Below are 19128 nucleotides of genomic sequence, written 5' to 3' on the forward strand. Positions count from 1 at the left end.
CCATGGGTCATCTACCACCACCTCCTGCGACTCCTCAAATGTTTCCATCAGTGCTGCCTCTCTACAACCCTAAACATCCACTGGACTGACTGTGTGACCAGTGTCCCTGTCCTTGAACAGGCAGGGTCACCAGTATTGAGGCCATGCTACCGAGGACACAGCTGTGCTGGGCAGGGCACGTCTCCAGGAGGATCACCACCTCCCTAAGATTGTGCTCTGTGGTGAACTTGGCACCAGCTGCCGCAACAGAGGAGCCCCAGAGAGGAGACACAAGGACTCCCTGAAACAATCCCTCAGCTTTGGCCATACGGACTGCCAGCAGTGTCCACTCTGGCCTTCAGTGGGGAGACATGGAGACACCATCCCATAACACTGCTGCCTCCTTTGAGAACACACAGAGAATCAGTCTGGAGGAGAAAAGATAGTGCAGAAGGAGCCGTGCCTTGGCTGTCCCCTCAGAGGAGACTCTGCTGGGCCTTTTGCAGTCTCACTGCCTGTCCCACAGCGGCCTTTTCAGCCATCACCGCTCTTGCAGCAAGAGTGGGGAGAGCCCTTCTGAAATCTTCGTTTGGGAAGCCAAGCCATGAGATTTAACATGTAATGTGTTACTAAGTAAGTAGCAGCTCATCAGTTGCTACCAGGTGAAAGCTTAATGTGAGTAAGTCATGTTTCTTGCCAGGACTGGCTCTTGCCATCCACCAGAGTGATGGTGCCAAACCACAGCACTGATACACACGTAGCTTGGGTGGGTGTTCTTACTCTTGGATTTGTGCTGTGAAACACTAAAGAAAGCTTTTTCTGCTCTTTGCAGAATATCTCTCAAGTGAGTTTTTTTTCCTTGTGAAATGTCTTTGTTTTTTCTATGAATCTGTTCTGTACCAGCAGGCAGATGTCAGAAGCTCCTTGGCACATCTGCATTTGAGAGGACACATCTGCCACTGATGTGAGGTGGTACTGACTCAGAGGGCTTGCTCAGATGAAGGAACATTGAGCACGTGAACTTGTTGATGGCTCTTGCCTCTTAGAATCACTTTCACACGGCTGAACTTTTGCTTGTCAAGGAGTCTTGGGTTATTTGTGGCCTGTAGCAGCTTGTACACCAAGACTTCCTGTGGCACCTGTTGGGATGAGGGTTTCTTACTAATTTTTGCTGCTTTGGCTCCTTTCCAAATTTGAGAAGGAAATGAGGATGACCAAATGTGTAAGTTCAGCTGCAATATTGTGGCTTCCTGTCTGTAGGTTGAAAGCATTGTGGACTGCAATAAAAACATTAAATACAATAAAAGGCAACTAAGTAACTGTACTTGTGGTAGATGCTGCAGTCAGCTATAAACAATACCTTTAAAATGTTGAACACAGCTCTCATGCTTTGGGCACAAACCTTTAGTTCAAATGCAAGGGATTTCTAGAATACAGTTTTCTGAAGAGTTTTAGCTGTGTTTTACAGGTACAGAATAGAACACAGACATGGAGTTGTACTCTATATTCTGCTCTTTTGGTGTTGGTTAGCAGATCCGGTGGAAGAATGTGTCCTCTGTAAGGACACAATTTTGGAACAGCCAGAACAGAAATTCCTCAGCTAAAGAGAGCCAGAGAAGAGGTGGTAAATCTTCAGAAACTGATGCTTATTTCTCTAGTGGAACTGATTTATTTTGTGCTACCTTTCTTATGATTCTGCATTTTGATTGTAGTTGACTTTCAACAGGAAGAGCAAATGCAGATCTTTTCTGAGACAAAAAGAGAGACTGGATGTCTTAGAATATTCCAAGACACTTTCAGGCTGCTGCATCTGCTTACTTTCAAAAGTTTTTTGTCTCAAAAAAGGTGTGCAGCAGACTGCTAAATTCTACAGTATTAAATTATTATATGGTCTGAGATGTGTTCACTTCAATTTTTAACAGGCTTTTGTTTTCTGCTGAATTAAGAATCTGTTAGTAGTTAATTTTTTTTCCCTTCTCCTGAGATGTTTTTGGCTATTAGCCTATAACAAAATTAATCCTATCTTGTGTCCCAGTTTGTTTCTTTAGAGTTTTCCTGACATGGAATCTGGTATATGTCTAAAGAATCTAACATGAAAATGGAGGGATTTAAATGCTCAGTTCTTCTGTCACTCTTGTGGTTATGTCACAGCTGTATTATGTATGTCTTCCTCTTTTTTTTTTTTTTTTTCTTCTGCCCTTTACTTTTTTTGCCCATGTAAGGTAAATACTTTAAACTGTTACAGCTAAGTTGGGAGGTCAGGCCCTTACTACAATTCATGATTAAAGCAGCTACTCGTGCAAAGTGCAAAAACTGAAGGTGTTTCTTTTTTTCAGCAGAGTCTGCAGCTCTTACAGGAGCACTGTCAGGTCCAGCTTTTCACAAGGATGCCATCAGGAGTTCATCAGCACTGTACCAGGCTGAGGTGTTGGGCAAACCTGCTCTCTGGGTCTGATTTTAATTAGTCACTGTGAAGCAAACCTAGACACTGGATAAAATACTTGTTTGTACCTGATCTACTTAGAAACCTTACAATTTTAAGAAAGTTTGCTGACTGTATCTGTCCTGAAACATGTTCTTCAACTTTTCTTTTAAGTAGCCAGCTTCATGCTCTGTGCAACAGCAAGCTCCAGGGCTCATTGAGTGACACATGCAGAGCATTAAAATGTTAACAGTCACAAAGGTTGAGGGTTTGCTGTAAGTCAGCTGCTAAACCTTTCATTGATGTATCCTCTGAAATGTCATTGCTTTTTTTGGGTTCAGTAACCTACATGTTTTAAAGGGGAAAATCTCAGGCTCTGAAGCAAATGGCACAGTGGTGCTGGCACCGAGTGGCAAAGCTGGAACTGAAACTTCCTGGGAGAACAATGGGGAAGGAAACCTACCCTGTGATGGTGGGTAAGTTGTTTGACATCAGAGCTCCTTACAGTGTCCTTCTGTCATCCAGGCACTTGTCAGATGATCTGGCTGATGCTTATCTTCACCTTGTTTCTCATAGAGGTGAGGTTTGTAGGATTATGTTTTCTGTCATTTTTCTCCTCCTCTTCCCTCCAAGTGTTCTTAAGTTTCTCAGTGGATTTCAGCCAAATTTAATCTGAGGGGCTGCAGTGCAAGCTCAAGATTTACCTGTTCTGCTTGGCTGGCTGCCTGATAAATACAGGCTTTCCCTTTATCACTTGCCAGCTTAGGGACTCAAGGAGGGGTAGAGGATGCTGGGGGTGGGAGGAGGAAGGAAAAATGTTGAAGATGGCTGTAAAAGACTTGGAAGCATTTAGTGCCTGTTGGTGGTGGTGGAGTTTATGTGAGGGTCTGACAGCATTGCTGGGGCTGAGGTGGGACAGGGTGTGTTTTGTTCCAGTGGGAAGGAACAGGGGTCCAGGGAATTGGGGTCTTGGCATCCTGACTTTATTTCTGCTGCTCATGGAGCTGTGATTATTATTTGTGGGGGGTGTGGCACTGTAATCTTACACAAGGCCTTACTGAGCAGTTAAGTGTCTTGCCTGCTTTAGAGATCTAGCACACCTCAGAAGTGTGGCTGGCTTCTGGTGGCTCTAAGAGCTGATGCCTTGGCTGATCCTCGGTGTCACACAGGTGGCTGGATTCTTCTGTGTGCACTTAGCTGCTCTCTAGATGCAATAATTGTGCAGAGCACTGGCCTTTCTTTTCAGCTTCCTTTTCTTGTTCCTCTTGCTTTTTCTCTTCTGTCCCTGCACTATTTTCCTTTCATATCTGCTTCCAGAAACTACGTAGGCTGAAGAAGCAGCACACTGCAGCCTATACAGATGGCTGTCTTACTCCAGTTCTTGCTGACATTCCTGCCAGCACAGACACCTTTCAGTGCCTAAGCATATAGGATGGCAGGTATCTAATAATCTAAGTCATTACTTCACCTAACTTAATCAGAAAAAAATTCTTTTTGGAAAAAATAATCCTGGTGAAGTATTTATGAAAACAGCAAAACCATCTGGGCAATTTTCTTTTTTCAGTTGTTTGATGAAAACTCAACGTATTCTGAGAAATAAAGAGTTTTTCCACACGAAAGACTTAATTTTAAAAAATTCTCCATCTTTCTTTAAAAAAAAAAAAAAAATTAGTGGTCTAATGGCAGCCAGGTCTAATGTAAATCTTGTAACCAGTCCTGGGGGTACCATTTTTCAAATGAGGTGATGAACTTCAACTGTATTGGTGCTGAAGCTCAAAAAGAAAAGCTGTCAAAAATTATGGCTCCTAGAGAAAGCCAGTGGAGGAACAAGTTGTGTTTGAAGTGAAAAAGGCCTGAGTTACTGGCTCCATACCAAACCTGTGTCTTACAGGGCCTGTGGCTGCCATTTTCATGCCACCTGCCTTTAGGCTGTGCATTGGTGGCAACCTAGAGATCAGATGTTGAGGTGCAAAAATGGTGGGGTTTTTCTTATTTCTGCATTCTACAGTGAGAGAATATCTCCCCCCCCCCCCACCTCTCCCTTACTCTTCCTGTGAATAAAAAGAGGAGGAAAGGAAAAAAGGCAGTCACATAGTGTTTTCATGCATCAGCATCACTAGCCATGCAAAATAATGCCTCTGCCTGATCCTAGCTTTCTGGAGAATTTTTGAAGGAAGATAAAAACCAGATTTTCATATCTTGTTTTCAGTTTCTTAGAAGGATTAATTAGCCATTGAGTCAGATTATTTTTCCCCCTGTTATGCCGTACTTGGTCAAAGACATGCTACGAGTGGCAGAAATGCCTTTTGATAAATTTTTAGCATGGACATCAATTAATCATCATAAACTATATTCCTCTGTGGGCTTCCTTTCCTCCTAAAATATATTCTAGAGGATATGCTTTTCACTATTTTATTGAAGGCCAGTGAATCCCTGAGATCAGTGATTAAAAAAACAGAAGTCAAGGCTCGGTAGCAGACCTGTTTGTTATTTCATTAATATTGTATCTGTTTGAGAGAGATATGTAAGAACTAACACTGAAGATAACTGATACCAGGAGCTGCAACCCACCACTCTTGGTCTAATCTGATAAAAGGCAAGAAGCTTTTTCTTTTCCACCATGCACTGACTTTGATTAGGTATTTTTCATTAGCATCCTCAGCTATTAAAGAAAAAAAAGCCTGGATCAAAATGAATATTCAAAACTGGTTATCACATATTTGAACATTTTTCTTTAAAAAAAAAAAAAAAAAAAAGAAGTCTAGGGGTCCTTTCCTTACCTTGTCTAAATTGTCAGAAGATTGTACAAAGCTGGGAAAATAATGAATGTCTGAGTAGGACATATATTTTCACTCTTTTGAGTAGGCAAGATATAAAACCTGCATATTGGGGTTGCATATTTTCATTCTTGTTTCTTCTTCAATGCTTATGCCACTTAATGACATGGAGGGAGTTTTCTGTTAAGTGCCCTTTACTGATTGGCAAATTCAGCTGTTAACCTCATAGAAACTTGGGAAATGAAAAAGGGGAATTTAGTGTCAGACTTTTGGTTCTTTTTAAGCTTTCACCTCATCACTCTTGAGGCAACAGTGTGGGCATTGTCTAACCTCTGTTTTGGACCAACTTCCCAAATTAGAAAATCAGAAATGAAAAGCGTTGATTCCTGACTTGCTGTGCAAATGTTTCCTCTACCAACTCCCAAACTGCATCATTCAGCCTTTAGAAGGGAGGATAGTGACAAAGCAATAGTGACAAGTTTTTGCAAAGATTTTGCCTTTTTATGGTTACTATTACTGGTTAGTATGTCTCCATCCTGAAGTAAGGCCAGAGGGAGGAGGGTTCACTGCTTAAAAAAACACTAGCAAAATCTAAGTTTAAATCTGTGTTTGATGGCAGCTCACCTCATCAATATAACCCTTAACAAACATTTATCTTGGCAAGGGAGTGGTCAATACCTGCGTTCTAATGCAAGTGCTTTCACATCACAATCAAGTAAACTATTGACAACAAAACCCAAAAGAATTCAGAGGATCGAGCTCACAGGTGTACTAAGGAGTTTCTGAAAGAAACCATTTGATCTCAAGTTATCTACTTGACAATGTAATTTTTTTTTCAGTGTAATATATTTCAGAGGCTTTAGTTGCATTCACTAAGCCAAATCTTATGGAAAGATTCTGTCACAGCAGCAATCTGAGACACACGGCTTCAGACTTCACTAAAGTGAGAGGAGTTTTGCCAAGATGCTGGTAGAAGAAGAACTTTCTGGGCAGAATCAGTCTACTTGAAAAAGAAACATTTCTGCTGCCTGCCCCTTTACAGACTTGCTTGGTTTCTTCTTTTGAATACTTCAACAAGCATCCAGATCTGATTGAGTTAATTTCCTTTCTCATCCATTCCTGTGCCCACATCCTGCAGATGCCTGGGGTTTGCCTCTCATCTTTGCTCCACCTGACAGGTGTCACCTTATCTTGCATTGTAGCCACTGGAGGCTGCCCCTGGGAGTTTGGGCTGTGAGGTTCTCCTTCCAGTACTGCAGGAGATGAACAGAGATGCTGCTCCTCTGTTATTTGTGTGCAGAGAACTGTCTCTGGAAAACTGATAAGTTCTTGATAGCTTTGCATGAAAAAAAATTTTGTGGCAGTGCTGCTAGAACATTATTCCCTTTACTTTCAAGCTCATGTTCATGTATCTTTTTCTTTGAAGTCTGGAGCAGATAATACCCATGTCCAGCCTATTGTCCCTCAACCTTCAAAGTTCCAGGAGAATAAAAATAGAAAGTAAATAAAAAACAAAGCAAAGACTGCAGATGAAGGGAAGAAAAAACCCTCATGACTCTGAAGCCAACGTAAATGTTAAATATGCAAGAGAGACCCTATGGTTTTCTTATCTCTACCTCATGCTTGAATCTCAAATCAATGTAAATCAAGCTTCTGTTCTTCACAGAGGTTGAGTATTGTCACTTGCAGTGTCAGGAGGCTACAGTGAAGATGGGAAACCAGGGGGCAATATATCCTAGTAGCTTTTATTAGCTTGCATTTTCATTTAATGGTAAAGAATATTTTATGTGCCAGTGATTTCACACTTGCAATGACCACTCTTATGGTGGCTTTTTATCCCCACCTGCAGAGAGGTGAGATCTCCTTGGGAATAGCTCTGGCTGTGCAAGGTAGTATCTCCCTTCATTAGGGCCTGAGCTACCCTGGCAGAAATGTACCCTTCAAAGAGCAGACAGGAGGAAATGGGACCTTCCAAGAGGTCACAGCTTTTCCTGATTTTTCAGAGTTCAAAGGGCTGGGATCATGGGGACTCTGTGCTCAGCATAATGGGTGACCTGATTCTGCTTTGGCAGAATGGGCACCCTGAGGCCATGTTCTTCTTTCAGTGTATGTTAGATTTTACAGGTAACATTAGCTGCTTTTTTTTCAGTGGCTTCCCCACAGCTGGTGAGGAAGATATTTGCAAAGAAAGGTGTGCAATGAGCACCATGGTAGCCCTTGGGGTAGCAGGAGCTTCTGGGTTTCCTTTGTCCACGCGGCAGCTAAAGGCAGAAGCAAAATATTTGAGCATAAAGGCACCACAGTGAGCAAGGGTGTTACACTCCTCACTTTGGTCAGTCACATGTGCCTTTGCATTTGACAATTGTGAATTTTTCAGTCTACCAGAGCTTCACACCTTCACAGTAAAACTGAATGACAAAAGAAAATGGCAGGCTAATTGAATGAACTCGAGGAGAGGTGCTCACCAGCCTTTGGCTTTCAGTAGCAAAGAGATGTGGTCAAAAAATCTCAGCTATATGAAGATGTAACAGCTCCATTTAGCACTGCCATTCCAGAAGACTTTAAAACTCTCTATTTTAGCTCTTTGGGCCACCTGATCATGTTATCAGTCCAGTTAGGGGAATGGGATGCTGGTGGTTCACCATCCTTTAAAATACACTCTGTATCATAAATGCTTTCTTGTTATTCTCAAAATTGGTTTCCATGGTAATTCTGCCACTTTTTCTTGATGACAAGGAAGAAAATAATTACCTTTTAAGGAATCCTCTGCTCAGCCTTGTAAAACTCCCCTTTTACTTGAACCCTAGCCACCTCTAGGGAATCAGGGTTCTTTTCTCCATTCCACTCCACCAATTGTGCCTGGGGTTTCACCTCCCTGATTTCCTTCTCCCACCCCTTTCTGCCTTCTGAGTTGAAATTGGTACTTTTTGCTTCGGGGATAAAACCCAGGGAGGTTTGTGCTGCAGAATTCCTTGCAGCATGGTTTCCATCTTACATTTTGCCCAGAGCTTCTTGAACAGCACCTGATTTTTCTCAGAACAGAATAACTTTGCTGGAGCACTCCCTGCAGCGGGGCTGGGAGGATGTGTAATGCCAGGTGACTCAGGGCACAGAGCCTCTGGCCTTTCCCTTCTTGCTGATGTCCTCTTACCTCTCAGCCCCAGGAGGTGTTTTGGCTGGAGCACTTGATACCAAGGGTGTATTCTGCAGAGTTTCTCTTGAGGAAAACTTGTGATAGCTCAGAGATTAGTCATGCAATGAGTCTCTGTGAACAAACCTTGAACACTGTGTGTTTTGGAATGTCTTGCTGCAGAAACAGCTGTCATGTGTTGAAGTGAGACATGAGATGAGGCTTCAGCCCACTGAGGAGAAAAGTAGCTCTCTGCAGCATCAGAAAGCTTGCAGACCAAAGTGGTTTTGTTATAAAATGTGCTTCTGTCAAATACAACTTGAAGTGAGGTTGTATCACAGCCCAGCCTCTGGAAGGGACCAACCTGCTGGTGGCTTTTCATGAGCATCATAAACAGTATTGCTTATTTTCTTCTTTAAAGGAATTTTTTTTTTTTTAGTTTGAAGGTAAAATGGAGGTATAAGATCTTACTCCACAGTGCAGTTCTCCAACAGAAGCTTTCCTGGAATGCTTTAACACAATGCAGTCTCCTTTCTTTCCAGCCTCTCAATGGGTTATTTTTTTTTCCAGCCAACACCTTGATATCCCCAGTGGTTTGGAGAACAGCTCTGGTGAATGCCATGCAGGGCACTTGTGATTCCGTGTCTCTTTAGATCTTTTCCAGAGACCAAATGCTACTGAAATCACTGGGATCTACTGGGTCTGTCTTGGTCTCTTCCCCCGCTAGATGAATTCAAGTAAATAAGGAAGATTTTTGTGGTTTGTGGGGTTTTTTTTTTTTTTTTGTTTGTTTGTTTGTTTGTTTTTAACCTAAGCTTTCTGTTGTATAAAGATAGCAGGACTGTAAATCCTTTACAGCAAGAGCAATTGAGTCTGGTTCTGAATGCAGTAGGAATATGCCATCTAAATTAAAGCCATTTTGCTTACTGTTTTCAGAGCCAAAATACTGAATATACTGAATAGCTGAAATCTTAGTGAAGCAGATTTTTTTTTTTTTCCCCCAGTAACTAAGCTGGAATTAATTGACAGACATCTTGTATCCTTTTTCAGCTTGAGAATCATTCTCAATGGCCTTCAATGCTTTTGAAGGATAGATGCACTATCTTCAATTGCTTGAAACAGAAACTGGAAAAAAACAAGTTTCAAGTTTAGTTCATGATGTTTTTCCCCCTTGTGTTCTTGTTTGCAATGGGAGGGTTTCCCAGGAGAATTGGAGGTGAGTTTCTGGTGTTTTTCCTTGAGGAAGTTTAATCAAGCATCCTCTGTTGCCTTTTCACATTCTGGTCTTGCTAGATAGAAAGAAAAGTCTTTTAAAGAGTTTTTTCCCAAGTGGATGGAATTGAAATGCTAAGATTTTTATAAAGCAAAGGTAATGTAGCTGACTTGCTGAAGACTCATGAGATGGCACAGAACTTAGATGTGCCCCTTTGAAGGCTAAGAGTTACAGTATGTCTGTGGAAACTCTTCCCTCGAGCTGCTAGGACTGTGAATGGTGTGGAATAAATGCACTGAGTATTTTTATTGCTGGTTACTTGCACAAAAATTTGACATTTTGGAAATATCAGCCTGTCCTTGCTATCGTATGTCATATTAGAATATAAACAAAATTTTAGAATGTTTTCTATGATTGTTGTCTTTTCACTGTGATGTATTTTCTGTTGGCAAAGTGATTACTTAATGAATGAATTTAATTGTTTTTCATCACCTATAATTGTATGGACACAGATAAATCGAAGTAGTGAGGCACCAGTTAGTAAGTCTGGATAGAGGAGTGACTTACTTTTTTATAGGTTCAATTAAAAGAAAATAAAATTATCATGTCACCAGACAATATAATTCCTTTGAATCCTATTCAAGCTTGAGTGGTAACATGTTTTTCTATCCATTTGATTTACTGTGCCTCTCTGCCTGGTCCTCTAGTTCATGCTCTTCACACATGGCAATTACCAAATCACAAATGTATATTCAGACTGAAACTTTCACCCTTTTTGCTGTAGGAAAACCAGTTACATCCCTCCTTTTGGTGTTTTGGGGAATCATGCAAGTGATTAAGTAGTCTCTTGAGATTCCTATACTAACAGTTTCTAGCACATCTGTAGAAGAATATCAGTGCTGTGCAGTGATTCAAAGTGTTTACCCTAATTGTAAATAAGACAAAAAAGTCAGTAAATGTTGGGGTTTTTTTATTATTATACTGATGAATGCACACATGTGCAAGACAATAAGCCTGTGTCTGGGTATGAAGAGCTTGGAGGCTGAGAACAAGATCCCCACGTGGGGACAGGTTTGCAGATCCTTGAGCTGAGAGTGTGGAGTTGATGAACCCCCCCATCTATATCACAGAGAGCAGGAGGGGGAGACATGGGCAGATTTTGGCCTTGTGGGCTTCTCCTCAGGACAGGGATTGGGCTGTGGGCAGCTGAAGGGGTGGTTCAGGCTGCTGGAGCAGCACTGGGCAGTGCCTGTGGGAGTCAAACTTACCCCACAGGATTTTATCCTGTTTTTTTCCCTTCTAGGACTTAGATGAAACCCCTAAACTTGCAGTGGTGGGCAAGGAAAAGGTACATTGATACCACTGCCCCACAGACCTCAGCACACAGCTTTAATGACCCCACACCATCTTTCTGCTTGTTTTTTTTTTTTTTCTTTGGGCTTGCTACCCAATTATAATAACTGAATGGATCTCAAAATTGGAACAAAGCTGAGAGTGTTGGGAGAGGGGGGGGTTCTGAGCATCCCCCACCAAGCTCAGCACTGGGTGCTCATCATGGCCATGGCTGTGCTGGGTGACTCCCAGGCAGCCTGTGGGCAGAGCAGGGCAGAGGGATGAAAGGGGGCAGAGCAGGGCAGGGGGATGAAAGGGGGCAGAGCAGGGCAGGGGGATGGGAAGGGTGCCCACCAGCAGGGTCTCCAGGACCACTGGGACCTGCGAGGGGACCATGTGCCCTGCATCTGTGGGGCAGGGATGGGGGCAGCTGCAGGAGGCTGTGGCATCAGCAGGCAGCCCCCCTGTGCCTGTCTGTCACCTGTCTGACTCCTCAAAAAAGCTGATACACTCAAAACTAATTGAGCTGGGGGATTGCAATGTCGAGTTTCTTAGTTAAACATGAAGCAGGGCACTTGTGACTTGCAGGGACTCTATCCCCACCCGGGATTAAACTCTGGGTATGTGTTGTTGCCTGCCTTTTTACATTTGGGAATAAGCTGCTAGTTTGTTAACTGTACCTAGCAAGTAGGAGAAGAACAGTGGCATTAAACCTGACTCTGGCAAGGAGGAAAATCGAATGGAAAATATGCATTTTTAATATGCCACTGGGTAAGCATATAAGAGCAGAACAACATTCGTTGTAACCTGATATCCCTCAGGAATGAGGGAAAAGCTGACTGCTTGCTCCACTGAGCCAAAAAATAAGAAAACATGTAAGTGCAAGTGTGTAGTCAGCAGCATGAGGAATAATGCTTCAGAAAACAGAGGAAAGCTGGAGCATTGAATGTGAAGAGGCAAACTGTTTAACATAGCAATGCAACCTATTATTTGCAACTTATTTGTGCACTGGTCTTCAATATATCCTTAAGAAAGTCCCAATCCATCTGCCACCAGATGGTTGTTCTGGCAGGTTCTAAGGAAATTTTGCACGTTAGCCATCTTCTGATTTCTTGCTGGAAACTGAAGATACTTTGGACATAAACATGTAATTCATTAGAATAACAAAAATGGATTTCCTGGCAGGGACGAATTGTTTTCAGCATTGATTTGTTTAACATTTTATCAAGTCCTTTAGAGCAACACTACAGTTACATTTCATTGGAGCATGACCTGCTATATCTGATAGGTTTGGAAAAGCAGCCCTGCCTTTAGACACACAGCAGAGGACAGTTTTTGGCATGTCAGGTAGAGAATTAGGTGCCCAGCTCTCACAGCTGATAGGATTTGCACGATTCCTCATCCAGGCTGTGCTGGAGCTGTACTGCTTTGCACCCAGCTGTGAGTGTTGTACCCCTGGGAACAGCTGGTTCCATGGCCCTTGAGGTGTCAGTATGGTGGACAAAGCCAGGTATATCCCTGGGGAAAGGGCAGAGGGCCCTGCACATCAAAAACATCCTCTTCTAAGGAACTGGAAGTACCTGCAATCATTTGGAAGGCAGCTGTACAAGTGCCAGTGTCCTTTCCAGAAGACAATGACAGCATTGCAATTGCAGGAAATTGCAGATGTTCTGTGAAAAGAAATGAACAAGCCTAAACTTGCTTTCTGGGCACTACAGATCTATTTGAAATTTCCAAATTATTTGATTTTTCTGCCATGCTTTTCTGGCTGGCATTTGAAAGGGGATTAGCAAGTCACATCTAGACTGATTCCTGGCTAGAGGTACAAGAGAAAAAAGCTGCTTTTTCGGGTGACTCAGGCCTCCCTGCCCCTTGCTGTGCTTTAGGGTTTGGCACACAAGGGTTTTGGCACACAAGGGTTTCTGCAGAGACTCCTCCAGAAACCAAACTGCTCCCAGTGCAGGAGGTGATGTGACTGCTGAGCTGGGGCAAGGTGTCACCTCCCCACCTTCCCTTGGCTGAGTGGTCTGCATGGTCCTACGCAGTTGTAGGTCATCAGTGGGGGCTTTGTGTATATTTTGTGGCCTTTAAGGAATGCTTGTTTGTAGCTGGGAACCTGTGCCTCCCACCCCTGGAATAAATGTCGCATATTCTCACCTGACATTTGACTATGGTGGTAGAATTGAGGACCTGGAGAAGACTTCAGTACCATTTATCTGCAGGGCTGTCACGAGATACTCAACTCTTGCCCAGGATTTTACTGCTCCTATGCAATATAGGTATCTGGAAAGGACTGTTGCTGATGTTGTGGGTAGAACTCCTGTTATCCTTTCCATTTCCACATCAGATGAGTTGTTCTCCTCTATCTTGGCCTTACTGCTTCCTGCACAGCCTGGGTGTGAGGTGGTGCCTCTTCTCATCCCCCACTGAAACCAGCCCTGACAGAGTAAAATCAAGTGCCAATGCTTTGGGGTGGTCAGGGCAACTTAATTATGGCACTCAGTGCCATGGTCTGGTAACCACAGTGGTAGTGGATTAAGGATTGGTCTTGATAATCTCAGAGGTCCTCTCCAACCTGGCTGATTCTGTGATTCTGTAACAGTGGTCCCTGTCCCCAGGGACAGATTTATTTTCTAACTGGCAGTACACTGGGTTTTCTTTTCCCTAAAGGATTAACCCCTCACTTAGGAGCAAGGTGCTGGGGAAGAGCAACTTGGTGAGAAACTTGTCTGCAGCTGTGCTAGTGGGCTGGGAAGAGATGAGAGGAGCAGCCTGGAGATGCCCAGAGGTGATGCCTCCCGTTGCAGTTCTTGCACAGCAGGCAGCGAGCCCTGCCCCACCCTGTTCTCTGAGGGGGTAAAAAAAAATAAACATGGAATGATTTGGGTTTTTAGAGACCTTAAAGATCACCTAGTTCCAATCCCCCCGCATGGACAGGGACATATTTCACTAGACCAGGTTGCTCAAAGCCCCATCCAACTTGGCCTGGAACACTTCCAGGGAAGGGACATCCCCAGCTCCTCTGGGCAACCAGGTCCAATGTCTCACCACCCTCACAGGGAAGAATTTCTTTGGCCTTAATGCTGCAGAATGAAAAATCCCTGGTACTTCACAAACTGTTTTTCTACTTTACCTAAATTTCCCCCTCGGTTTCAGATGGAAGTGAAACTCTTACTTGCTCTCAGACCCAGGGGGGAGATAATTTTGCACAGCAACATCTTTTTCTCAAACAGGTTATTCGATCAACTGCAACTTGTAGGTTTCCAGTTGCTCCCCTAACTGCCCTCTGGCCTATACCATAAAAGAAACAAACACATTCAACTACTTTTTCATATAGGAGAACATCTGTGACCCATTAATGCCAGATCCTGAGCTGCAAAGAGAGCTTTGGAACCAGGCCTGAAGCACAGCTCAGGCAAATTGGTCATTCTCTTCTCTAGGAGTTTGATATTGTTGTTCTCTAACATATTATCAGCATGTTTGTTGTGGTTTTTTTGTTTTGGTTTGGTTCTGTAGTAGCACTTCAGGACTTCAAAAAAGAGCTGCAGCAGTTTTATTTACTGTGCTTAAGCAAACTTTTAACAGCAATGTTTTCAATTTAGATGTATTTTGAAATTTCTTATTTTGGTGCTGGTTTTTCAGTGTCATCAGTGCATCCTCCCTAGATTGCATCCACACACATGTGCAACTTCTTCATCCTTGACAGATAAACTTTTTTCTTACAAACTGTAGTACTAAATTGATTCTGGATTTACACATCTACCAGGCTTTAACCCTTTGAGCTAATATTTCCCATGTAGGTTATCTGCTTCCAACTGGTTTATTTTACTGATTTTTAGTTGCAGTGAAAAACAGCTCTGCTGAACTGTGGGTAAGTAAAACTACATTTTACCCCTGTTAAAACCTTCTACAGCTATTGAAGGTGAAAATCAAACCACATGGTAACACTACTGTAGCTCATGCTGTCTCCTTTTCTGCTCCATCAAGCTTTGCTTGCAGCTGTGCCCTGATGAAATACCGTGGTCTGACAAAAGAGATGCAGCCCGTGAGACACGATGTGGCCCTCCAAGCACTGCCTTGGCTCTGGGGAGTGCCCAGCTTCTGCTCACAGCATTTGTTGCCCTGCTGAATCCTGCTTTACTGTTTTATTTCTAAAGCCACCCAGGCCTGATGCCTTTTCAGAAGGTTGGTATTTATTACTCCCGTTTGCTGTGGGCCATCTTTTCAATCCGGGTAAGGGCATCACATAGCTGTCTGGGTCTATAAGGTGTTATCTTATATGGATCATTCTTATCTTTGCTCAGGCTTCCCTCTCTTCATCCTTCTGGCTGGTGGCTGAGGAGGCTGAGAGGCTGCTGCCTGTGGCTGAGCACTGGGGCTTTCACCGGGGAAGTCCTACTAGGTGGGAGTGGGAACTTCATGCCACTGCAGCGTGGGGATGGGGATGACCTTCAGAGCCTGAATGAGGTGGCATGGGCTGGGTGTATGCTTATTTTTTGTTTTCCTCTGGCCTTGAGGTGTTCTTGGTGCCGTTTATCACCCTGGTTACACAGATAACCTGCCCTTGCCTTGTCCCCCTCTGATGACAGGCGGGGTTCCACACTATAAAAAGAATGTCTTTCAGAAAAGCACAGCTTTACTGGTGCCTGCTTTGTGGCTATTTCCCTCAGCTCACAGACAGCATAATCCTGAGTTAAATACTGCCTTTTGCTCTGTCCAGGGCTGTGCAAACCACTCACACCAGCGTGGTGCTGTGGGACAGAGGAGCCCCAGAAGGCAGGCATCGCCTCGTGGCAGGGCTGCTGCATCACTGCTTGTTTTTATTGTGTGCACTCTGGGGGTCGTTTTCTTTTATTCATAACAGCTTAGAAATACACATTGCAATGCCTTAGAAATCATTCCAGAATGAGAGAATAAATATGCATGGGTACAAATCTCAAGGGCAGGAAAAAAAAAAATAAGGATGCCTTTCTCCTCTTCGGTACAGACATGACCCTCAGCGACAGAAACTCAAGGTGTGCCCCAGATTTCCTGCTCACCCCCTCTTTCATGCCAAGGTACCACGGGGCTCTCAGAGCAGCGTGTCATGTTTTCTACATGATGCCATCACTTCAAACCCTGCAGTGAACTCATGGGTTTAGGGAGTCCAGCGTCATTGTCTCTGAAGCTTTCAAAGCTTCGCTTTAGTTTTAAATGCCTCTTTAAGCACAGACAATGCTCCAGCAGGCTTGCTGAAACTAAATGAAGCTTATAAAGCTTTGAACGCTATTGTAACATGGTGGGTCCCGCAGGAGACTGCAAAATCCTGCTGTGTGCAAGGATCCACCACGCTTTCAAGTGGATGCACTGAATGTGCTGAAAAATGTAGGCAGAGCAGGGCAAGGAGAGGACAGAGCGTGTCAGCATATTTTTTGAATTACCTAGCATTTGATTGATACTCCAACAGTATTGTTGCTTTCTAAAATAAAAATAATTTACTATCCTTTCTTCTTTTTCTTTAATAGGGAAATCCGGGACATACATATATATATATATATGTATATGCTGTTTTCTTATCTGAGGTTCCAAAACGAGGGGGCCTTTTGAATAGCTCTCCTAAGCATAAAAAGTGTTGGTTTTTTTTCTCAGCCTTATGTAAGTTGCCCCATTAAAACGACCTAAGACTGTCCTACATTCATCAACTCTTCTATGTGATCATATAGATGCCGGTTTTACCGTGCCAATTTTTTCCAATGAAAAATGCACGAGGAAGGGGAGAAACATAAAAAGTAGGCCAGGTAAGCACTCTATTTTTTTTCTGACTGTGTTTAATCGCAGCCTAGAAAGTCAAAGAGAGCTGGCAAAAATTCTGCTTAGAAACAAGAGCACAATGTTTGTCACCCCTGGTAATGAGTACGGTGTCATTAACAGCGTATTGGGGCAGTGCCTTGCTGCCCGTTCACTCTCCCATCTGGCTGCTGACCCAGATCAGGTGCCTAAGATGAGAGCTATTTCTTCCCAGCGAGCCCCAACAGTGACAACCAGTCATTCATCACAAAAATTCTGCCAGCGTGAGGTTTTTAGAAACAATTTGGACTTCTTTAACTACTCTGCCAAGGCAGGCTTTGTCCCAGGCACTCTTATCAGGCTGAATTAGTCTTGAAAAACAATTAAGCTCAGCCCAGCGAGAGCTGTGCTCTCCAGCTTCACTAAAAATCTTTCCTGGGGATATGAGGGGGAGAGGGTGAGTTGCAGGACAGTAGTTGTCACCAGGGAAGGAAAACCTTGTTCCCTTCTTGGTTTATTACTCTAATGATGTGGAGGCACCTCGAAGGAGGCTGCATCCCAGCTCGCTGGAGTTGCACAAACTCTGAGGTGTCAGGAGAGGCTCTGGTCCCAGGGAGCTGGCTGGCTAAGCAGGCTAGCTGGGCAGACCCCAGGGACAAAAGGGAGGGCTGCTTATCTTCAGCTGTCACATGGGGAACCAAGCACAGAAATTTATGGCTGTGTCCTCCCAGGTCCTCTTGTTCCGAGTTTTTTGTTTTATTTTTTTTTCCCCTCCCTGTGCACTCACCCGTGAGCTGGTCCTTGGGGAGCATGTAGCCCTTCAGCAGAGGTTGGTGGGACTGAGGCTTCAGTGATTTGTCAGAGATGAGTGTCTGGGGGAATGCTGCCACTTTTTGATGCAGACTGAGCTAGCTGAGTGAGGAGATGACCCAAGGGAGGTGTTATCCCTCCTCCATCTCTATGATTTGTAGCCTTATCAGAGGGGACTTGGCCATTGCTGCACTTGCTGATAGGGCTGGCCTGGGATGTGTGGGGTGGGTGTGGGGACGTTCAGCTGTGGGATGATAAAGTGGAGCCTGGTGAGGAAGGAAGGTGGCCAGGGAGGGTGAGAAGAGGCCTTGCTGGAGACCCCAGAAAGGGCGTATTTCAGCCCACAACACACAGGACTTTATCACTGCTGATTTCACAGCTGGGGATGGCAAGGAGAAGATAGTACTCCAGTGCTGGCTGATTATAGCCTTAAGTGCTTTTTTAAATAAATATATCACCTTTGGTCCATACCATCTTTCAAACGGTACCTAATAGAAACCCTTAAAAGGTTATAAGGTTATAAAAGTTTATATATATAAATAAGTATACTTATTTTGAGCATTAACTGCATATGGGGCAATCCATAACTGCAAATGAAAAGATAGCATACTTTGACTAGAGAGGCTTCTGCTGGTGCTCAGTTTCCCTAGAAATTAATTTTGTCTAGTACTTCTGTCAAGTGTTATGTCTTTCTTGAAAGCAAGTAGCTACTTCTATGTTGAAAGTAGTGGGGATTTGTTAATAGCATTTAGGGCTGGATTAATTGCTGTGTGCTTTGTGATTTGTAGAAATTGACAGCAGTATCTCCAGACTGCTGTAGGTAAAGCTCGCCTCCTTTTCCTTGTAGGAAAGGAGAAACAGCAAAAATAAATATTTCAGCAGCACATCCTACTACCAAAAGCAAGTAAAAAATCTTAAAGCATACGAGTGCAAGGATTTGTTTCACATTAATAGCAAGTATGTTGATAACCTCAAGAAAATCTTCCCTAGCTGGGAAACAGTATTGTCAGTAGGTCTGCATGCTTTGGAAGAGCACCAACACATTTTCAGGTAGCTGGGAGAGCTTCATAGGCCAATCCATCCCCTCCTGGTGTGTCGCCCCACAAGTTCCTCATCCAAATGTTTTAGTGGTTGTTTGATTTCCAGGTTCAGCAGGGTGAAGAGACTGGATGTGGCACTCAGTGCCATGGTCTAGTAACCACAGTGGTGGTGGATTAAGGGTTGGACTTGATGATCTCAGAGGTCCTTTCCAACCTGGATAATTCTGTGATTCTGTGAATCTGCTGGCTCCAGAAAAGGACAAGCAGGGACATGCTGGAAGCCTTTTTTCCCTCCCTTCTGTATCCTGTGCACTGAAATCCTTCTCACCAGTGGGTCTGCAGTGAGGGTAGAGGAGTGAGGCTGCTCTAAATAAAGCCAAGTGGCATCAGTGAGAAGGTGGTGAATGTAGGTTGGATGCAGTCAGAAAGCTGACAGTGTCAGTGAATACATAACTGGGCAGTGAGGGTTAGGGATGCCCTAAAGGTGATGTGAGAATGGGGTGCACGTCACCAGCCCAGGCAGTGGGCAAGGAGGAGCAGCACAGCACCCACACACTGCAAGGGGAGGCAAATGTGTGGCCCAGTACCCACCGAGCATGGCCAAGAAAAGATGTGGTGGCTGAAACTGGTGGGGCAGTGGGTGCTGCAGGACACAGGTG

The sequence above is a fragment of the Heliangelus exortis genome, chromosome 4 (assembly GCF_036169615.1).
Source record: "Heliangelus exortis chromosome 4, bHelExo1.hap1, whole genome shotgun sequence".
NCBI lineage: Eukaryota > Metazoa > Chordata > Aves > Apodiformes > Trochilidae > Heliangelus > Heliangelus exortis.